We start from the raw sequence: 24,034 nt of genomic DNA on the forward strand, positions 1-24,034 counted from the left end.
AAAAAAATTTCTATGCTCCTCCCACCTTGACGAGGAATTCAGTCAAGTTTGGTTGGTACTGCTATGGTGCCACAGCCCACCTTCCCCTGTTATCCACCACAATGAAACTTCATGTGTTGAATCCCCTACTGCTGCTACCTCAGCGGTCACCAAGGCGACTGGAGGAAGCGGCAGAGCCTGTCCGACAGAGTCACAATCGCTCTCCATTCATTTTCATTTCTAGCACCCTCTTTTACTTCTTTCACATCTATCCTCCTATCACTGATAGCTTTTTTGACTCCATCCATCCACCCAAATATAGGCCTTCGTCTTGTACTTCTCCCATCAACTTGCATTAATCACCTTCTTCAGCAGACAGCCATTTTCCATTCTCTCTACATGGTCAAACCACCTCAACACAGTCATATCCACTCTCGCTGCTAATTCTTTTCTTAAACTTGTTCTCACGCTCACTACTTCGTTCCTAATCCTATCCAATAGATACACACCAGTTTGCAATTTGGTTTTTGTAAAGGCCTTGGAGCATGTGATGCCCTCCTTACAATCTCCAATGCTGTACAGAAATCCTTTGATTGTGGTCAGGAAGTTCATAAGATTGGCCTTGATTTTAGTGCTGCCTTTGACCTTGTGAATCATGAGGCCCTTGTTTTAAAACTCAAACAGTTGGGAGTGGGTGGGTCATTTCTTTAGCATTATTATTGAATGCTTAATAGATCGCAGAGTAGTTGTTAATGGGCTTCATAGTGAATATAGGACTGAGATAAATGGTGTTGCGCAGCAAAAGTGTTCTTGGCCCATTACTTTTCATGCTATATACATATGACATGTGGTTTGGCCTAGAAAACAAGCTTGTTACATATGCAGAGGATGCTAAACTCTTGCATCAATTCCATCTCCTGAAAGTAGATTTTGGGTTGCTGGATCCCTTAACAGAGATCTAGCTAAAATTAGTTCATGGTGCAAATTATGGAGCATGAAGTTGAATCCTAACAAAACTCAAATGATTGTAAGTAGGTCAAGGGCAGTAGCTCCTCAACGTCCAGATCTCAGCATTGATAATGTTTCTTTAATTCTGTATGACTTTAAAAATTTTCGGTGCGATTCTCAACAGCAAATTTATTTTTGAGAAATATTTTAGGTCTCTCTTCTTCAATTGCAGAAAAATTTGGCTTATTGAGAAAGTCCTTCAAGATTTATGGTGATCAATCTATTTTGAAGAAGTGTTTTAGTTCTTTCAGTCTACCTTGTTTCGAGTATTGTTCCCCGTTTGGTCTTCAGTTGCTGATTCTCATCTTAATTTGTTGGACAGGAACTTACAGTCTATTAAATTTCTTATCTCTGATCTAGATATTAATCTCTGGCACAGTCGTTCAATTAGTTCGTTGTGCATGTTGCATAAAATTTTTCATAAATCTGATCATCTTTTAGATTTGGATCTTCCCAGACAATTTAGTCCTGCTTGTAATACTTGGCATGCAGTTAATTCTAATAGTCGGCCCTTCACCATGAGGCTCGATATTACACATATTACACAGTATTCTAGAAGTTTTATTCCAGCTGTGACCAAGTTGTGGAATGATCTTCCTAATCAGGTAGTTGAATCGGTAGAACTTCAAAATTCAAACTTGCATCCAAAGTTTTTTTGTTGAACAGGCTGACATAAGTCTTTTCATAGTTTATGGTCAAGATATCTGTTTATTACTGCTTTTAACATTTTATTTGAACTTTTCATTATTTCTCATAGTTTATTTTATTTCCATTCCTCACTGGGGTATTTTTCCCTGTTGGAGACCTTGTGCTTATAGCATCCTGCTTTTCCAACTAGGGTTGCAGCTTGTCAAGTAATAATAATAATAATAATACACCGTATTCAAGAAGTTTTATTCCAGCTTGACCCAATTGGGGAATGAGCTTCCTGATTTGGCTGTAGAATTGGTGGAACTTCAAAGTTCAAACTTGTTGCAAACGCCTTTCTGTTGAACAGGTTGATAGGAGTCTCACTTCATAGTTTATATGACTGATTATTTTGTTACTGATTCTTTGAATATTGTATTTTTATATAGTATCCTGCTTCCAAATATAGTTCTTGCTTGGCGAGTAATAAATAATAATGGTGGTGATTAAGATTTTGAAGGTTTAATTTTCAGGTTTCATGTTTTGTCTGAAATGTTAGATTGATAATCTAAGGAAGAATTTTATTGGCAATTGAATGGCGACTTTTATATTTGTGGACAGTTATTTTAGCTTGTAAAAGTTCCAATATTTTCCCCTTTAATGTACACGTATCTGTCTCTTTGTAAATAGTTAAATTCTAGATACTAAAAATATTCCATCATATAAAATATCTAAAGAGTATTATCATGTCAGTTAGTAAAGTAACATGAAATTATATCTTTCAGATTTTATTTATGAATTTAGACCATATGCTTGGCAGTGGAGCCTGTTAAGCAATTCGGCACCCAAAGTCCCCCGAAGAAAAATGTCCCTGTTGCATTGTGAAGGAAAATTTAGTGCGAGGAAAGCTAACTTGATGAAAGGAAATTAACCAAGGAAGAGAGGGCCAAAATTTTAGTGGAGTAGGCATTGAAGGAAAGTCAGACATGTCTACAGAATCTTGAGGTAAGGTTCACTGACAAATACAGTACTCCCGTTTCAGTAAATTTCTAATTATTGGCCATTCGCAAAACCTACTAATGCAAAGGAAAACTTACATTCATTTTTAGAGTAACATTATCTACTCTTCCTTTAAAGGTCCTTTAACTTTAATAAATATTGTCCTGAGGACAATGAAAATGTCTAACAAAATCGGTGCTATTGATTCAAATTGATTCATTTAGTCTGTGTAGCATGCTCACCTCTCTTTGGTTACAGCTCATTTTTCCTTTGCCTTCACATCACCAAATAGTGGCTTATTCTGTATACATTTCTTGTTTGTTCATACACCTGACAACACTGAGATTACAAAACAATTCTTCACTTAAGAGGTTAACTACTGCACTGTAATTGTTCAGTGGCTAATTTCCTCTTTGCAACGATAGAAGACAAACTTAGCTATTGGTAAGCAGCTCTTCTAGGAGAAGAAATTCCAAAATTAAACCGTTGTTCTCTTAAGTCTTGCAGGGCCATAGCCGCTGTACCATGGCCTTCCACTTTCTTGGAACAGGTTCACGAGAGTCTCACTTCATAGTTTATATGATGTTATTTTGTTACTGGTTCTTTAAATATTGTATCTTTAAATGGTATCCTGCTTCCAAATATAGTTCTTGCTTGGCAAGTAATAAATAATTAATGGTGATGATTAAGATTTTGAAGGTTTTATTTTCAAGTTTTATGTTTTGTCTGAAATGTTGGATTGATAATCTGAGGAAGAATTTTTTTGGCAATTGAATGGTGGCTTTTTGTTTTTTTGTGGACAGTTATTTTAGCTTGTAAAAGTTCCAATATTTTCCCTTTAATGTACACGTAACTGTGTCTTTTTAAATAAAGTTAGATTCTAGATACTAAAAACATTCAACCATACAGAATGTCTAAAGAGTAATATCATATGTCAATTAGTTTAAAGTAACATGAAATTATATCTTTCAGATTTGATTTATGAATTTAGACCATATGGCTTGGCAGTGAAGCCTGTTAAGCAATTCGGCACCCAAAGTCACCTGGAGATAAATGTCCCTGTTGCATTGTGAAGGAAAAGTTAGTGTGAGGAAAGCTAACTTGATGAAAGAAAATTAACCAAGGAAAAGAGGGCCAAAATTTTAGTGGAGTAGGCATTAAAGGAAAGTCAGACATGTCTACAGAATCTTGTGAGGTAAGGTTCACTGGCAACTACTCCTGTTTCAGTAAATTTCTAATTATTGGCCATTCACAAAACCTACTTATGCAAAGGAAAGTTTACATTCATTTTTAGAGTAACATTATCTACTCTTCCTTTAAAGGTCCTTTAACTTTGATAAATATTATCCTGAGGACAATGAAAATGTCTTTAACAAAATCGGTGCTATTGATTTAAATTGATTCATTTAGTCTGTGCAGCATGCCCACCTCTCTTTGGTTACAGCTCATTTCTCTTTTGCCTACACATCACCAAATAGGGGTTTATTCTGTATACATTTCCTGTTTGTTCATACACCTGACAACACTGAGAAATTCTTCACTTAAGAGGTTTACTACTGCACTGTAATTGTTCAGTGGCTAATTTCCTCTTTGCAACGGTTGAAGACACACTCCTAGCTATTGGTAAGCAGCTCTTCTAGGAGAAGAAACTCCAAAATTAAACAGTTGTTCTCTTAAGTCTTGCAGGGCCATAGCCGCTGTACCATTGCCTTCCACCGTCTTGGATTAGAGTTCTCTTCCTTAATTCAATCTTGTTTCTCTTCTTGTTTTTTTGAAATGGTGTTAAGGGCAGGTTTAATAGATAGTCATGGATGCATGGCAGTTTATCAAGAGGTTGCCGTTTGTTTATCGATAGCTTTATCTTCCTCAAAAGTATTCATTTTCAAAACAATCGTTACTGACTTCCCTTCAGTTGAATTGGCTATCCTGCAGGGTACTTAGCCGTGAATGGTATGTCGGTTTTGCCATGTAGACTAATTTTGTCTGAGTTGTCAGTCACTATATATATTTTGCTAAATGTTTTTTATCATTATTGGTAAGTTTGCTTTTCGTTCTTATCCTGTCTAGAGACATTGAGCAAAGCCAAGACCAATAAGTCCTTCACTTTGCCAGTATCCTCTCCTGTTGTGCAACATACATGGACTTCATGCCAATATTAAGAGACCTTACAGTTGCCTGCAGACAGTATATTCTTTCAAGTTTAGAAACTTTTTCTCAAATGAGGCAATCATCTGAGCTCCTTATTGCTGGATTTAAGAAACCAATATTCTGAAAAGTAATGCCATTTCTAGGGGAAGGGGATTGGTGGAGTATATTGGGACTGAGTTTCTGGCTTTTCACAAGTCCTGCTATGTATGTGGATGTTGTGAAGTTCTGGTAATAAAAGTTTGTGCCCGACATAACATCTATTTTTATTTGCTCTACTGGAATCCAGACTTAAAAGATTCCATCTTTGATTTTCTTCTTACCATTAAAGCTCGGATACAAGATGATGAGAGAAAGGAGTTTGTGCTGATGATTTCAACTTTCACCATAGGGAGTGGTGAAATTCTGTTTCTCCTATTGATCAACATGACTTGAGAGCTTTAGCCTTTGCCTCGGAATCAGGCTGTGAGCAAATCATAAGTGAAACTACTCTCAGGTCTGGTAACTGCTGGGACCTAGTTTACACTGACTCTCCTGCTATATAACAAGTAAGATTGGTTCTTCAGTTGGGACGTCTGTTAATGCCAAAATTCATTAGTAATGCGGATTGAGCAGCCTGGCCATGATGTGTTATATACTCTTGTAAGATTTATTTAAAATATCAAGCAGACTGCAATGGCATTTTGAGTGATCTTCTAAACCACAATTTCTCACAATTGTATTATAGTGTTGAATCAATTGTTCTTTTGATTGAGAATCTAGTCAACATAACTGACAGGCGTATTCCTTCTTGTTAGCTGAAGTACTTGGTGAAAAACAACCCCTGGTACAATTACAATTATAGATGAGCTTATTTGGAAAAGCATGAGGCCTATCATCTTTGGAAGGGTAACAGGTCACATATGAATTGGATTAAAGCTGTTGCTCAGTGTTTATGCTATAAGTGAAAAGGAATTTTATTTAACAATAAAAGAAACCCTTCTGTTGTCTCAGTAACATAGGTGTTGGTCTATCCTTGAATCTCCACTCTTTGGTAGACATAACAGCTCCCACTTTACTGAACTAATTGCTGCCAATCCTTGTCCAAAGGAAAGGGTAACCCTTTACGCTTATTTGTTTGACAGTAAGCAGAGTAATGAGAAACTTTCTCACCCCATTTTCCTGAGGCTAAAGGTTTAAAAGTCATTATTTCCTTCCAGTATTTGTAATTCGGTTTTTGCAAAGTTCTTGGAGCATGTGATGCCCTTCTTAAAGTGGCCAATGTTGTATAGAAATAATTTTATTGTAGTCAAGAAGTTTGTATGATTTGTATTGATATTTAGTGCTGTTCTTTAACCGTGTGAATCGTATGATTGCAGTTATTGGGTATGATAGAACTGGTTTTCCTAAGGGTGCTACATTCTCTGCATTAATTCCATTTTGCATATATCGGGTTGCCGAAGCCCTTTCTAGATTTTTTGTGAAATGCATTCGGTCCATTTCTTCTTCCGTTGCACAAAAAATGGCTTCTTGAAAGTCTTTGAGCACCAGTGCTCAATCGATTCAGATTTTTATTTGTTCAGCCTTGTTTTGCTGTCTAGTCTTTCGATTCATATTTTTATTTGTTCAGCCTTGTTTTTGTCTAGTCTTTAGTGAGTAGGATAAGAACTTAAGTTTTTAATAAAATTATCATCTCTAGCACTCTAGTTGCATGTGATTCTTTCAAAATTCTTGTGAATTCACATCATTTGCATTTAATCTTCCCAGGAAGTACCATCCACCTGGTAACATTTAAAACAGCTATGAACTCAGGATTGATTTTTCTAATCAGGCAGTTTAATTGAAGGAACTTCACAGCAAATAAATGTTTCATGCAGAGCAGGCTGGAATGTATATATTATTTAATTCATGACTTGTTGCATAAGCATTCATATATTTTCTTTCCTCAAGGCTATTTTTCCCTGTTGGAGGTCATCATTATTAGAGAGACCCAATGCTTATAGGTTCCTGCTTATTCCCCATTTTGTAATAATTTATAAAAATATTAAGCTCCTGCTTATTCCCCATTTTGTAATAATTTATAAAAATATTAAGCTTGCTTATTATATTGAGCTTATTGCTTAGTAACACTTATTGAGCATATTGTTCAGTAAAATTATAGACTCATTGCTTAGTAATAAGTTAACTGTACAATATAAAAATATTTTATGAGAATTCAGGTTTAGGTATAGGTTTATTTTAAGCAAGGAAAAGTGCAAGGTAAATTTGGAATTTAATGTTCAACTGTACAATATAAAAATACTATATGAGAATACAATTAACATAATTATTTCTTTCAGTAGAAACGAGTCCAGCACTTTTCTGCACAACTACTTTTAGGAAAAGCTCTGCATGACGATGTCTTGCATTGATATGATTACTTCTCTTCACATTAATGTGTGTTCTGCACGCCACATCAATGACCCTGCTTTTCAATGACTGGTCATGTCTTCATTGGCTTTCAACATCTCTGCTCTTCTCTGCCCTTCAGTCTCAGCTCGTTTCTTCATAAACATCTCTGCTCATCTCTTCATAAACATCTCTACTCTTCTCATCACTGTTGCTCTATGGTCATGTTTTTCTCTCCTCTTCAACGTCTCTTCTCTGCCCTCTAACGTCGCTAGTCTTCAACGTCTCTTCTCTGCCCTCTAACGTCGCTACTCATCTCTTCGTAAAAGTCTGCTCTTCATAAACGTCTCTCCTTTCAACGTCAAGCACTTATCTCTTTTTCTGGTCTTCAACGCCTCGTGCCCGTCTCTTCTGCTCTTCAACGCCTCGTGCTCATCTCTTCTCTGTTCTTCATTTCTTCTCTTCAACGTCTCTACTCTTCAACGTTTCTGCTCATCTCACCACTGTCCTTCAACATCTCTACTCTTCATAGACATCTCTGCTCGTCTCTTTTCTGCTCTTCATAGACATCTCTGTGGTCTCTGCTCGTCTCTTTTCTGCTCTTCATCAACGTCACTTGCACTTCTCTGCTCGTCTCTTCTCTGCCCTTTCAACGTCTCTGCTCGTCTCTTCTCTGCCCTTTCAACGTCTCTGCTCGTCTCTTCTCTGCCCTTTCAACGTCTCTGCTCGTCTCTTCTCTGCCCTTCAACGTCTCTGCTCGTCTCTTCTCTGCCCTTCAACGTCTCTGCTCGTCTCTTCTCTGCCCTTCAACGTCTCTGCTCGTCTCTTCTCTGCCCTTCAACATCTCTGCTCGTCTCTTCTCTGCCCTTCAACGTCTCTGCTCGTCTCTTCTCTGCCCTTCAACGTCTCTGCTCGTCTCTTCTCTGCCCTTCAACGTCTCTGCTCGTCTCTTCTCTGCCCTTCAACGTCTCTGCTCGTCTCTTCTCTGCCCTTCAACGTCTCTGCTCGTCTCTTCTCTGCCCTTCAACGTCTCTGCTCGTCTCTTCTCTGCCCTTCAACGTCTCTGCTCGTCTCTTCTCTGCCCTTCAACGTCTCTGCTCGTCTCTTCTCTGCCCTTCAACGTCTCTGCTCGTCTCTTCTCTGCCCTTCAACGTCTCTACACGATACAAGAGTGGTCAACTCCGCATCTCATTGGGCTCTGCTAGTGATGATGCAGTTCAGCACTTCTCTTATAGTTAAGACGGACTTAGGTGATTTTTGGTTCGTGATAGAGCCTGCTCTTCTGGCAAGGTGTCCACCAGGATATATGGTTCTCTATTTGGTCCTGCAAAATATTATTGGTAAATTTCTCAAACCTGTTGTAAAATCACCAAGGATCTTTCAATAAATTTTTACCATGAGAAAAGGCTTTCATTTAACTCCATAAATAAATGATCAACAACATTGCTACACAAGTTATCATAAAATGTACATATTTTTCTTTAAGGTAGGAGAACCTAATTAGTAAATATTTAATATGCAATACTTCAACTTTATTCATTGGCAAAATATTAAGATATCTTGGACAAAAAAGAAAAAGGATGAAACAATGCTATATATCGCTACTATTCACAAAACCAGCAATTCAATTAACCTGTGCATCTGGATACCAGTACATGTAGCCCAGATGGTGAAGTTAAAGAAAAGCCCCTCTTGAGACTTGGCAAGCAAGTAAACAAAACTTGCTCATTCCATTGAAAACTATTGAATAAGTAAGGTCTTCATTCTTGAGCTAAAATTGTCTTACTTTAAAAGTAAATTATTATGGAATTTAAAGTAGTTTTGGAGTAAGATCATTCACCAAGACACTCGTGTAAATTATCAGGCTTAAATAAGCTTACATACAATAATGCCCAAGATGATCAGCACTTATTCAAAGTAAAACTAAATATACTGCGTCATTAAATATTCAATTTTCATTCATTTGACTCTTGCTTTTCAAGCTAATAAAGTTTGTGTGTAATAGCTTAATAATTTCCAATAGTGTTTAATCAAATAGCACAACCACCAAGGTAAAAGGTATAAATATTGCTCTTCAAGTCCCCTTCCATGTTAACTGTACCACAAACAGTGCTCTTCAAATCCCCTTCCATGTCATAAACAGTACCACAATGCAAAATAAAGTAGAAGGAACAGACTAATAATGCCAACAATCAAATAAGAAAAGAAATACAGCTTAACCTGCGTACATGAAATTGGCATCCTGTATCCTTAGTTCATTCTTCAACAGATTAGAAGAAAATCTAGCTTCTTTCAACTGTCAAAGGTTATGATGCTTAACTGCCTGTAAACCAAGGTGTGACAAAATGCACCATCCTGACTACAGCAACAAATTATACCAAGTCTAATTTTAAAATCAAAAGCAATGGTAATCAAATTATTTGCCACCCAACACTACTCAAATGGATAGAAAATTACTTCTAGGCTAAAAAAAAAAGACAGAATTCAGCTTAACAAGAATGGCAATAACAAAAAGTTTAAAAGAAAAGAATCAAACCATATGATTTTTAATTTAAAATAAAAGACCAGACAAAAAATCATTCAATCCTTAAAAGAGGAGCAAACCAATCATTTCATCAATTTACTATACGACCTAACATGTGAGACAATGTGTACTACAGTAATTTCATGTACTATAGTATGAATAAAATAAGATCCCAAGTAGAATACACAGAGTATCAACAAACAAAAATAATGCAACTATTGAGAACAATCGCTGAAACAGAACTCTTAAGTGCATAAGAAATGCTATACAATATTGCAGGAGAGGCACCCCACTCCTGAAATAAGTTCAAGGCCTGTAACAAGTTTTCCTGAAATATTGGATGCAGGAATCATGGGATGGAGTGAATTGCAAGAAATTTTGCTATTCTACCCGAGGACATTCCATTCATGATAGTATGTGAAAGGGAGCCACTTCCTTACTAATCAACAAACTATATTCCTAGTAAACAGAATTTTTTTAAAAATATAAACAACAGTAGAATGTAAAATTAAAGCTGTCAATTCCATTAACCTTGATATCTTGGTACCTCTCAATGCAGTGCAATACAGTACATATAGCCCAGAGGGTGAAGTTCATGAAGTTTTTGAGAACTAGAAAAACCAGAAGGCCAAAAGGTTACTTCAAATAAGGAAACTTCACTTGCAAACTACAAGATCTGCTTTTCATTCCATTGAAAACTATCTTGAATAAGGTCTTCAGTGTTAAATTACCTACCTCTACCTACCTCTATTTATGAAGTTTAAAGAACAGACTAATAACCATTTAATAAGTTTCATGTGACGAGGAAAAAACTCTTGTCCCACTGGAATGGGGTCCACTCCCCAGAGTAGTTACATGTTGATTCTCTTGATCTCTTGTCAAGGCAAGAAGGGAACAGAGTGTACGTCTTCGTACGCCAGGCTCACAAGACTGCCACAACAGTCGCTATCCCGTCCTGGGCAAAAACCTAAACGCCAAGATTTACTGGACATAAGCACTCATTCGTAACTCACAGTTAATGGATAGTCACTCAAATGACTGAATTAAGAAAAAACAATGTCAAGACAGTTAAATACTAAATTATTATTATTATTATTACTAGCCAAGCTACAACCCTAGTTGGAAAAGCAAGATGCTATAAGCCCAAGGGCTCCAACAGGGAAAAATAGTCCAGTGAGGACAGGAAATAAATAAATGATGAGAACAGATTAACAATACATCATTCTAAAAACAGTAACAGTGTCAAAACAGATATGTCCTATATAAACTATTAACGTCAAAAACAGATATGTCATATATAAACAATAAAAACTCATGTCAGCCTGGTCAACATAAAAAAATTTGTTCCAACTTTGAACTTTTGAAGTTCTACTGATTCAACTACCCGATTAGGAAGATCATTCCACAACTTGGTAACAGCTGGAATAAAACTTTTAGAATACTGTGTTGTATTGAGCCTCATAATGGAGAAGGCCTGGCTATTAGAATTAACTGCCTGCCTAGTATTACGAACAGGATAGAATTATCCAGGGAGATCTGAATGTAAAGGATGGTCAGAGTTATGAAAAATCTTATGCATAATGAACTAATTGAACGACAGTGCCAGAGATTAATATCCAGGTCAGGAATAAGAAATTTAATAGACCCTAAGTTTCTGTCCAACAAATTAAGATGAGAATCAGCAGGTGAACACCTGACAGGAGAACAATACTCAACAAGAAGAATGCAAAAGCTCAATCGTAGAGAGGAAGTGAGAGAACAACTTATTCACTTCCCAATCTGTAGTGTTGTGAGGAGACCTAACCGAAGTACAACCACCAATATGCATTTGAACCTCTGGTATAAGAACTTATTTCTTTCACATTATCAAAGAAGGAATTACCAGAGATGACCATACAGTGAACCCTCGCTACTTCGCGGTTCGACAATCGCGGATTCACCACTTCGCGGGGTTTTCCCATAACCCATATATATATACATATCGCGGATTTTCCGGAAAATTCGAAAATACCGCGAAATCTGAAGATAACCAAATACGATATTTTGTTACCTGTAATTCCATTAATACTGTAATTATAGTAATATCTGCTCTTACTGATTGTTCATTGCATTACATATGATATATAATTCAGCACAGAAAGAAATAAAACACGAAAAGAGAATGTGATCATACGATAATTCAGTACGTAGTAAAATTAAATCGAACATGAAACGCAAATCAGATGCAGTCATACCATATTAGAATGGTGTGTACTGTAATGGATGTGCTTCTTTTCCATGAATCTTTTGTATGTATACGTACGTAGTACAGTACTGCATCCAATAATATTCTTTGTTGCAAAAATCACATTTCGAATAAGTACTGTAAGCGTACGAGAGAGAGAGAGAGAGAGAGAGAGAGAGAGAGAGAGAGAGAGAGAGAGCGTAAAATAGCGTACGTACGTAAATTTTTATTATTATTGTTATTATTATTATTATTGTTGTTGTTGTTAATAAAATTATTATTGTTATTATTATTAATCATTATTATTATTATTATTACTGTACAGTATTATTATCATTATTTATTATTATTACGGTATTGTACTTAATCTACGTACGTTCAGTGTGCGCGGGACATCTTCTATGAGTAACCAACGCACCATAGTACTGTATAAGACGGGTTGTGATTGGTTCAAGCGCTGATAGATGACGAATCAAAACTCAAGTTTTGTTATCTAGCCTGTGATTGGTGTTTGGCCCGCATCTCCAACCCGCAGCATCAGAGTTCTCGCGGGACTGCATCGTTCACTTTCTCTTTCCGCGTATTGCTGAGTAGACGTTCTTAAGTTTGTGAAGTTGAATCTGTGCTGTGTGCGACTGTTTTAAGTTGAACTTTTTGTTGAACTTTCTGTTACAATGGCTCCCAAGCGTTCTGCTTCTAGTAAGGCTGGTAGTGAGCCTAAACGCCACCGAAGAATGATGACGATAGCTGAGAAGGTTACGCTTCTCGACATGTTAAAAGATGGTAGAAGTTACGCGGCCGCCGGCCGCCATTTTGGCATCAACGAATCCACCGTTCGCTACATCAGGAAGGACGAGGCGAACATTAGAAAGACTGCTGCAATCACCTTTAGCAGATCAGCGAAGCGAGTCGTTACAACGCGTAATAAAACGATCGTACGCATGGAAGGTGCTTTAGCTGTGTGGATTGCCGACTGTCGGAAGAAGAACATAGCGTTGGATACGAACACCATCCGAACAAAGGCTTTGAGCTTGTATGAGAATTTTGCGGCAAAGGAACCTCATGACGACGATGGCGACCATGCTGAAGAAGATGATGATGTAGATGATCCTCAACCAGGGACCTCCACTGATTCCCAGCGTCAGAAACAACGTTTTTCCGCCAGCAAAGGATGGTTCGCGAAGTTTCAGAAACGCTTCGCCCTGAATAAGCGTTTCCCTGCATGGGGAGTCTGCTTCCGCTGACACTGCCGCTGCTGAAACTTACGTGAACCAGACTTTCAAGAACATTATCGCTGAAGGTGGATACAAGCCGGAACAAGTGTTTAATATGGATGAAACCGGCTTGTTTTGGAAGAGAATGCCGTCGCGAACTTTCCTGTTCAAAGAGGAAGCCAAAGCCTCTGGCTTTAAGGCATTCAAGGATCGCGTTACCCTCGTGATGTGTGGCAATGCTGCTGGATTTTTGTTAAAGCCGGGGCTTATTTATAAGTCGAAAAATCCTCGCGCTTTGAAAAACAAAAATAAGAATCTCCTTCCCGTGTACTGGATGCATAATCAAAAGGCATGGATTACGAAGATGCTGACCTCCAACTGGTTCCACCAGTGTTTCATCCCGCAAGTCCATGAATATCTCTTAGAGAAGGGCTTGCCATTCAAGATCCTTCTCCTTATGGATAACGCTGGTGGACACGCAACTGACCTGTCGCGTGAGGGCGTTCAGGTTGAGTTCCTGCCACCCAACACCACGTCATTAATTCAACCAATGGACCAGGGGGTTATCAGGGCGTTCAAGGCCCTCTACACGAAGAATACCTTGGCGGACCTCGTTGCGTGTGTGGATGCTGCCCAAGATGACGAGGATGAAGACTTCAACTTGAAGGCGTACTGGCGGCAGTACACCATAGCCACGTGCCTGCAGAATATTCAAAAGGCACTTCAAGAGATGAAACCTGCAACTGTAAATGCGAGCTGGAAGAAGCTGTGGCCTGATATTGTTTACGACGACAAGGGATTTACTCCGTCGGAAATCCAACACTCTGCAATACGGAAATCTGTGCAGTTGGCTGCCATAATTGGGGGTGACGGGTTTGGCGACATGACGACTGAAGACGTCGACGAGTTGTTGGACTGCCATTCCCAGCCCCTAACTGACGCAGATCTCGAAGACCTGACGAAATCGGCAAGTGAGGAAGAGAGTGAGGGTACCCAGGAAGAGACCCAAGAAAATGTAGAAGAAACGGGCTTAACATTAGAACGGCTCGCCAAGTTCTGCAACCATATGAAGGAGGCGAAAGAAATGTTGCAAGAGTGGGACGAGGATATGGTTCGCGCGATGCAATTCTGCAACAAGGTCGATGACATCACGACTCCCTACAGGATGCTCTTGGATTGAAAAAAGAAGCAGCGGCAACAACTTCCGATCACAATGTTTTTTCAGCCTCGCAAAAAAGAGCCAGTTCCTCCTGCTAGTACGCCTTCGGAAGAAATTGAAGAAGTTGAAGAGGTGTCCCAGGAAAAGACACCTCCGTCTGAAGAGACGTAAAATACTATCATTGACTGCACAGTAGAACACATCATCAGCTTCATCATCATCATTTCTACTGTGCAGCAAATTCATCGCCATCGTCATTCAAGTTTTTCTGGAACTTCTTTCGTGGTGAGTACAGTAACAATCTTTATTTTTTACTTTAACCTGTTTTATAGTTTAGTACTGTACGTACTGTATGCATTAAGTTAAAGGGAAGGTTTTAAAAGTCTACATGTTGTAACCTATCATATTTTTTTTGTTTAAAATTTACATTTACGTACGTAAAACAATCTCTCTCTCTCTCTCTCTCTCTCTCTCTCTCTCTCTCTCTCTCTCTCTCTCTCTCTCTCTCTCTCTCAAATTGTTTTCCTGCTTTGCTACGTACAAGTACTGTATAATTTATATTTGTAAGGTAACATATTTTGTAAATGCTTTGTACTGTAAATACTGTATGTACTGTATCATTATTTATCACTATCATCATGCGTGTTAAATGCCTTGTTTGTTCTGAGCGTGGTTGTTTACTGAGCGTACACGCCGTCGTTTCAGAAAAATACGTAAACTAAAACATTGGTAATAAAAAAATCAACATACAGTACTGTATAATCAATATAATCGATGCAAAAACTAACCATACGTACATATATGTGTACACTAAATGAGTTTGTTTCTTCATTATGATCAGAGATGAACGTAAACAAAACATTGGTTGCCATTTTTTATCGTGCTTTTTAGGTGTTTAGGAAACACATGATATAAAATCGCCTTTAATATTTGTGCCTGTTTTAGTTTAGGGTGCTGTAGTACATGCATTAAGTGTTCTGTACATTACAGGGTGTAAAGGGTGGTTTGTTAACAGTACTACGTACAAGGGAAGGTTTTAAAAGTCCGAATATACATGTTAAATAAATAGGTAAATATGCTGTCACTACTTCGCGGATTTTCACCTATCGCGCCCGCGTCTGGAACCTATCTACCGCGATAAACGAGGGTTCACTGTATAGCCTTACATACAGACCTGAAAATTAAATCCTAATAACACCTAAACAAAATTTCCCCAAAAATGCACACTTTCTTCCTGACTATTGAAATTACTTGACCCCTTAACTCAAACACTTTTCATTTAACTATCCAATTGATTACCATGCGGACACACACACGCTTTTCACTTAACTATTCAAATGATATCTAATTAAAGTACTGTAGCCTGAGGAAATTTACTCAATATGCTAGCATCTGCATATACAACTGGAACTTTCCTATTTAAATGATAATGAATCATTCTGGTGTCAAATTCACTAAATTATCTACAATACATCCAACCATACACACATCACACTTAACTGTAAAAGTTGCATAAAAAGATATTCTGTAGTAGTAGTAGTTCTGCCAATTACCTGGAGGTTTTCTCCGGACAGGGCCTTTTGAACAAAGTGACGTAGCCCCAAAATCTGAAGTTCAATTTATGACTATTTCCCACAAATGGCAATAACCTGAAAAAGGAAAAAAATTATTAGTTATGGAATTAACGACAAATAAAACAAAGTGGTTGTGTAAAACTGTTACAAGCACCTCATAGTACTGCATTGTTATAGCTAAAAAAAAACTAGCTTTTAGATTACCATTCTTCAAATTTGCACATCTATTAACTAACAAAGAATGGCTATTCAAACTTGCACATCTATTAACTAACAAAGAATGGCTATTCAAACTTGCACATCTATTAACTAACAAAGAATGGCTATGTTATAGATTTAACTGAATCCTCCCATTTCAAACTATTGACAAAGTTGCTTCACCTGGATGAATAAAATTTTTGAGACAGTAGTCAATGACACAGTACTGACCCAATTATGAACTGTTGACTAATAGCCTCATACATGAACACTTAAATATAAAATTTCATTGTAAATTACTGTACATTAAAAATCATTATTATTAAGCCTCTGTGGCTCGGTGGTTCAACTTAGCCTTGCAACAAGAAAACGTTAAATTTTACTGAAAAATCCACTAAGGAAATGACCCACAAAATTATTCATGCTTTAGGTGGTTAGTCAACTGTGGCAAGTTGCAACCAGGATGAAAAAGAACTAAGGAATACAAACCTCAGTACAAAATAATTGCTCAGAATTGTTAGGTTAACAATTTACTCATCCAATGTATAGAAAAAAGGCATACAGCTGAAAAATTATCAATATTATTGCAATTGTTTTATTAATTCCCTTGTAGCCTCCACCATTGCTATGATAAAAGGGAATGAATCTTAACACTGATCTTTACATTATTCACATTATTGTATCTATCTTAATACCTGAAATGAAATCAATGGTTTTCAAAGTCATCTACCCTTGCTTGCATCATTTTCTTTGAACCTCTTTCGAACAATAATTTCTAGTTTCATTCATTGGTCACACCTTATGCCGCTTCATCTTCATGCAACCTGCGTATGTGTGTCACTACCAAATATTCTGAGACTGCTTCTTTATCTTTTATTTCTCCCTCACAACAAACAATTGTACAAGTTATTTTTTTGGGCTACTACCTCCATCACCTCTTTATTTGTTCCTACTTTTGATCCAGCATTTATTGTGCTAAGATTTATTAAGTTTCCCTTAATTCTATTTCTCCTAGAATTCTGGGTATCCCTTAGCCCCTCAAATTCTACTTGAAACCATTTTCTCTTGAGCAAACCATCTGCGGCTAGGGTCATTTATGAACACGAGAGATCAATCGATACTTTAATAACTACTAAAACCAGAAACAACAAACCTATGACATTCTGGAAAGAGTAACAGACATGCTGCAGTTTAAACAAAATCACCTTGATTCAAACTGCAGTAACTAAAGGGGCTGAGACTGCTAGAGGTCGGGTGTCACAATCACTAGGGCACTCCGAAGAGCTAAAACATGGCAGTGACAGAGTCGCATACCTGCTTACAAAGGACTCTAGGGGAGACCAATCAAGAGAGGAAGCTCTCTCCCGCTGACAAGTTCAGCTTGCACAATCGCCCCGAGGGGATCATAACCAAGGCTGGAACTCCGAGGAGAACCTGCCTTCAGCTACTCTGATGGGAAAGGAACTGCAAAGGAAGCGTTGACTTGGGCACAAGACCTGCTGGCAGGATCCCCTTCCAGAGGATAGGGGAGAATGTCGTGACCAACCCGTGGAGGCAGTAGTGCAATCCTGTAATGCTCCAAGATTCAACACCTCCAAAAGCCCTTTGTGGGGGAACCCAAAAGCCCCAAGGAAGGCCACAAATAACACAAGGCAACAAGGGAGCTGGACTCCCCACGAGTGGTGTGCGCCACCGCTTTGATAGGGAACGCAACATAGTCCTCCGAAGCCAAAGGCTATCAGGGGTCAAATGGACATAGCTCTTGCTTGATCGCCCAACAGAGGCGGCCGAATGCGCAGTCAATGGGGATGATACGAGACACCAGAGAAAAACGTCAGGACTTCTTTGACCTCGTAGAAGAACCATAGGAAGAAGAATCCCTTTTAGACTACTTCTGTCGCCTACTGTATTGCTCCCAATGGGAGGATGGCCACTCTCAACACTCATGGCAAAGAGAAGGCTGTATGCAGGAGTCGTGTCTGCTCACAGGGCAATGACGGTGAGGATTCGTCTCCTCAACAGGCAAATAATACGAGGACAAACCTGCATTGTTGCACTCCCCAGCAAACCAGAAACACCTGTCAGAGACAATTTACAGCCAGGTACGAATGTAGATTAGGGTTAACGGGAGAGCAAGACAGCATGTCTACACTCTACCGAGCCACAAAATTATATTTTCATAATAAAATAAATTTTTGAACATACTTACCCGCTGGTTATATAAAAATGGCTATAGTCCCTAGATGCCAGGTAGAAATGAAAAAACTTGTAGCAATCGCAGATATGCCAGGTGTACACTAGCGCCCTGGCGGTAGACAGGCCAAACTATTCTAATCACTTCAGACCTTCCATGCTCTTTGGTCTCTAAAGGGGAGGAGGGTGGGATTATAACTTATATAACCAGCAGATAAGTATGTTCAAAAAAGGGATTTTGACTAAGGAAAAATCTATTTCTGGGGAGAGACCTGTGACGGCCGGTGAAAAGTCCTTCTTTTCTAATATAAATCTTCCAAATATACTAGAGAAAGATAAAAGCATGGAATGCAGAGGTTACAACCCTCGCTCGAGCACCTTGTTGGTGTCGTATATCTAACAAGGGCGTGTGTAAACCACTATTCACAGGCTGTCTTCCATTTAGATAATCCCTTCATCAAAATATTTTTAAACATAAAACTTACCAGCTGGTTATATAAGAATGGCTGATTGACACCCTTGGTGACGGGTCAGAGACGGCAACATAATTGGAAATTCACTTAAAGAGTTAAATATAATCACTTAAGAGGTTCGTACCTGATAAGGAAGCTGACTTCAATGGTTCTGTCTCATTCTGTCTGCTATCCTTATGAGATCCAGCGGTCCACCCAGGGGGCTGAAGATCTCTAGGAGCTGTCAAACGGTTCAATAACCTATAACACGACAGGATCTCAACTAATACCCTTGTTCCGGGCGCTCTCCAGGAACAAAATGACCACCTGACTAAATCAAAGATAGCGGAAGATTGCCGACCAATCTTCACGTACAATCATAAAACATATATAAAAGATCCAAGAGGAGAACAGGGGTACTAGGAATTTAGGGAAATGAAGTGGTGGATGTTTCACCTACTACTGCACTCATTGTTACGAATGATCCCAAAACGTAACAGTCCTCACAAAGAGACATAGGTAGCGCAGGTTTCTTGGCTGCGCACCAAAGAGCCTCTGAATAGTCTCATAACTCCTTTAGTCCTGTCTTGATAAAACTTCGTTTTAATCGGACAAAAAACTCTCCTCAACTCTTCACTAACCAAATCAGAGAGAATAGTGATCTCGAAAGATTTAGGCCATGGATGAGAAGAACATTTGTTTATGACCAAGAAATAAAGTTGCAAGGAGCATATGGCTTATCCGTTTCTGAAATCCATGTTCTTGCTAAAAGAGTGAACTTCACTTTCTCTCAGCTGTTGCTAGACTTACTAAGAACAGTCTTCAAAGTCAGATCTTACAAAAGAAGCCGAGTGTAAAGGCTCGAATCTGTCACTACCGCGGAATTTTTAAAACAACCACTAAATTCCAGGCTGACGAATCTTGCCGACGCTTCTAATTCATCTCAAACAATCTGAGAAGATCTAGAAGGTGTTTATTTGATAGATCCAATTTCCTGCGTCTGAAGACAGCTGCCCGCATATACTCCTGTACCCCTTGATGGTCGAGGAGGAAAAAATGTGCTTTCTTCTAAGTTCTTAAGAAGAAATAGACCACTTGCATCTTAAGAGTTACTAAATGAAGAGACTGATTAGCTCTACACTACTCCCTAAAACCTCCTATTTAGGTTGTAAAACCTTGAGGTAAAAGTCCTTTGTACAAGCGATAGCCTCAGCTGCCTCCTTCGAACCACCCTCTAGATCTTAGGGGTTTTCAGCAATACTGAAGGCAGCCAGACCTAAAGCTGGATAGTTTAAAATAGACGTTCGCAATCCTGACGCGGGGAAACGGCCCGAAGGCATGCATCCAGCATGGGCCCAGCATGAGTGCAGTATGGTTCCAGCATGCTGCCTATGATCAACATGTCGTGAGGGAGAGTCAAGATCTATACCGCCACCCGAAACGCGTTCAGATCGGTCGCAAGGAACCGATATCGAAGCTAGGCTTGTTTAAAGTGGCATCAACAACGTGAACCTCATGCTGTGAGGTTAAGACCTGATCGCATGTAACCAGAGAGTGTTCAACATACATTAAGCCAAAAGCTTGACACGAGGGAGCGTTAGTTGCGTGGCCAGAGAGTTGCGAAGGAGAGAGAACAATCTGCCTATACTGCTATGAGAAACAGACTTGACTGTATGCGTCTAGCATGCGACCAGATTGCCGCATGCATTTGCATTGTCGTAAGGTGTTAGCATGCTGTATGCGTTCAACTTGTCGTGAGGATACAGCGCGCTGACTGCTTCCCGCCTGTTGCCAATCTACAGCTTGTCGCGAGGAGGCGACAGTATCGTGTCCAGTCAGAGGTGCAAAGAAGCAACTGTTTGTCTATCATGACGCGGGGAAAAAACCTGACTGACCTTAACCAGCAGATGTCCAGGCTGACACATGCGTCTAGGTTGCCGTGGGATTTCAGATTGATCAGCTTGCCGAGAGCCGTCCGCGTGTAGCATGCGTCCCCATGAGCGGTAGTCGCGTGTCCTGCAGAACGCGAAGGTGAGGCAACTTGTTGAAAAGATCAACCTTGACTGTTAGAGTCCAACATACGACCAGACTGGCGTCTGCGACTGCGTGAGGGAGAGACCAGACTGGCGTCTGCGTCTGCATGAGGGCGAGACCAGACTGGCGTCTGCGTCTCCCGTAAGTGAGAGACCTGATTGCCCCATACATCCGCCCTAGTGCTTTCCGTAACGCGAGTTGGTTGTTGCGAGGAAGCGTTGCTGAGTATCGGAGAACTATGCTGTCTGATACTAACGGGAGACCGTATTCTTGGTCTATGCCTATTCTTAGATTCTTTTAGGTGAAATTCTTCCGCCCGAGAATCGTAAGCGCCAAAAAGTGATGAAATTGACCTCTTTAGCTCGGACATGACATACACTTGCGGGGCACCGTGTGCTCTAACTCAAACGTGAGCAATCGCTGTGAGAGATCAACAACCGTAGTCCCGTGACCGACCTGGGAATGTCCTTATGACATTTCCAGCGCGCCTTGTGCGCGACCTGAACGTACCTAATACTGCGAGATATTGTCAACAATAGTCAATGCCCCCCAAAAGGAAAGTACTAGACATTCTCCCAATTTATGGGAGGGGAAGAAGCAAGAACAGAAGAAAACTGAGCACCCTATACCCCCAGGAACTAAGTGTCTTACGCGATTTTTGGTGCCGACGCGTCGTCACCTTCCGAAAAGAAAACCTCCGGCGAACATCAGTTACTGCAGGATAGGTTAGGGAGCATACAACTCATGACCGGTCTTGGACGTATTGGTTGGTGTCAACCAAGGCTAGGAATTGCGTCCTTCGACGAGGACGAACGCTTTCTTCCCAGAAAGAGCGTAAGATTCCAGAGGAAGAGTTAGGTTTCTATTTGTCTAACTTCCCCCTCTCTCGTGGAAGGAAACACTCGATTGCTTCCAGCTTAAGCATCGCGACACGCCTGCTGCGAGGATAAGTCCTGATCGCGTGCATTCATGACGAGTCACTTTCTAGTCTAGTAGAAAAGGAAATCTTGAAACTCTATCCTCGTCAGGAAACTGCGTCCTATTACACAGAAAAAATTTTACAAGACCCGTGATGCCATAGCGATGATGAACTGATCGCTTCAAGACATTCAAATTTTGCTCTGCTTAAGAGAATAAGTCACATGGTTGTGACGTCATAATTCATCAATCGAAGGCGAAGAAAACACCTTTACTTAGTGATTCCAAAGCGGAGAGCAAACGTCTTGGAATGCATTGACAGGATCGCTCGGTGGAACATAAGTTCAGCGCATAAGGTCCGCGATATGCCTCAGCCTTACGACATTCCTTCTCCCAGGGGTTGGGAAGTCAAAACCGGAATCGTGACACCCAACCGCACTGCCAACGGCAGGCTGATAAGACCGTATAAACGAAGATAGTTTCCGTTTCATGTCTAACAGCAAAGACCAATTGGGATTAATCTTAGTTGACAAGCGTGCAGCATTTTCAAACACGAATCCGCTTTCATCGTCGATTCCACGCTTGCATGAATCGTAACACGAAGAATGATCCTAATTTTGTTTACAGCTTAGCGCCTGATGCGCGTCATTGCCTAATGTAAGAAACCACTTTTACCTCGCTTTTCCTATAGCGAGGGTGAGCGTTCTGAGGATCGACAGAAAACGCTCGAGGGGACTTCTGTTCTGGTCTTAAAAGACTGTAACGCCCGGCTACGCCTCTCGATTCCTTTCGCCGTTCGACTCAACTTCTACCCCTGGGTCCAGGAGCTTGAAAGAGGTCTAAGGCTAGGATAACAACAGGTCCGAACAGAAGCACCCTCCACTGAATAAAATTCACTGCACTAATTTAGCACTAAAATTCTAGCAATTTACTCTTTGGTAAAAATGTTATTTTTATTAATAAAATAAATTTTTGAATATACTTACCCGATAATCATGTAGCTGTCAACTCCGTTGCCCGACAGAATTCTATGGAGGGATACGCCAGCTATCACAATACTAGAAGGGGGTGTACTTACCAGCGCCACCTGTGGCCAGGTACTCAATCATTTGTTGTTGACACCTCCTCAATTATTCCTCGGTCCACTGGTTCTCTCTGGGGAGGAAAGGGAGGGTCGATTAAATCATGATTATCGGGTAAGTATATTCAAAAATTTATTTTATTAATAAAAATAACATTTTTCAATATTAAACTTACCCGATAATCATGTAGCTGATTCACACCCAGGGAGGTGGGTGAAAACCAGTGTACATGATTAAAGGATAGCTAAGTATCCCAAATTTCATATAACAGTTATCTCAAATAACAATGAAATAATAAGTACCTGGTAAGGAAGTCGAATAGAACCGTTACTCTGCCTTTTATTTAAAGTTCGTCTTCCTTACTGAGCGCAGCGTTCCTCTTGGAGGCTGAATCAACCCAAAGGTGCCAAAGTACAAGGGGTTGCAACCCTACTAAAGGACCTCTACCAAACCTTTAACCCAGGCGCTTCTCAAGAATGAATAGACCACCCGCCAAATCCAAGGATGCGGAAGGCTTCTTAGCCTACCGTAACAACCATAAAAACAACAATAAAAGTATTCAAGAGAAAGGTTAAAAAGGTTATGGGATTATGGGAATGTAGTGGCTGAGCCCTCACCTACTACTGCACTCGCTGCTACGAATGGTCCCAGGGTGTAGCAGTTCTCGTAAAGAGACTGGACATCTTTCAGATAAAATGATGCAAACACTGACTTGCTCCTCCAATAGGTTGCATCCATAATGCTCTGCAGAGAACGGTTTTTATTAAAGGCCAACGAAGTAGCTACAGCTCTTACTTCGTGGGTCCTTACCTTCAGCAATGCAAGGTCTTCCTCCTTTAAGTGAGAATGTGCTTCTCTGATCAGAAGCCTTATATAGTACGAAAGCCCATTCTTGGACATGGGTCTCGAGGGTTTCTTGATGGCACACCATAAGGCTTCTGACTGTCCTCGAATAGGTTTAGACCTCTTCAGATAATATTTGAGAGCTCTGACAGGGCAAAGAACTCTCTCTAGTTCGTTACCTACCATGTTGGAGAGGCTAGGTATTTCGAACCATCTAGGCCAAGGACGTGAAGGAAGCTCGTTCTTTGCTAGGAATCCAAGCTGAAAAGAGCATGTAGCTGATTCGGTTGTGAAACCAATGTTCTTGCTGAAGGCATGAACCTCACTGACTCTCTTAGCTGTTGCAAGGCAAACGAGAAAAGCAGTCTTGAGGGTAAGATCCTTGAAGGAAGCTGACTGGAGAGGTTCGAACCTAGATGTCATAAGGAACCTTAAGACTACGTCCAGATTCCAGCCTGGAGTGGAAAGACGACGTTCTTTAGACGTCTCAAAAG

The 24,034-nt window shown here is 39.8% G+C and overlaps 2 long non-coding RNA genes across 6 annotated transcripts in view; one reads left to right on the forward strand and one right to left on the reverse strand.

Annotated features, from left to right (window-relative positions):
- LOC137617045 (uncharacterized) overlaps positions 1–7,216 on the forward strand; it is a 50,385-nt gene extending 43,169 nt beyond the window's left edge. For 2 of the 4 annotated variants that reach the window (XR_011039555.1, XR_011039554.1), the window contains 3 exons: positions 2,400–2,619; positions 3,586–3,808; positions 7,080–7,216. This is a non-coding gene — a long non-coding RNA (uncharacterized lncRNA). Of the gene's footprint in view, positions 1–2,399; positions 2,620–3,585; positions 3,809–7,076 lie in introns of all 4 variants that reach the window. The other 2 variants (XR_011039556.1, XR_011039557.1) reach the window with 2 other exon arrangements.
- Positions 7,217–7,364: 148 nt separating this feature from the next.
- Positions 7,365–24,034, reverse strand: part of LOC137617336 (uncharacterized) — a 32,229-nt gene continuing 15,559 nt past the window's right edge. Inside the window, exons 4-5 of one of the 2 annotated variants that reach the window (XR_011039622.1) lie at positions 15,747–15,895; positions 7,365–8,449 (exon numbers count right to left, since the gene is read on the reverse strand). This is a non-coding gene — a long non-coding RNA (uncharacterized lncRNA). The remainder of the gene's footprint in view (positions 8,450–15,746; positions 15,896–24,034) is intronic. The other variant, XR_011039623.1, reaches the window with a different exon arrangement.

The sequence above is a fragment of the Palaemon carinicauda genome, chromosome 23, assembly GCF_036898095.1.
Source record: "Palaemon carinicauda isolate YSFRI2023 chromosome 23, ASM3689809v2, whole genome shotgun sequence".
In the NCBI taxonomy this organism is placed as follows: domain Eukaryota; kingdom Metazoa; phylum Arthropoda; class Malacostraca; order Decapoda; family Palaemonidae; genus Palaemon; species Palaemon carinicauda.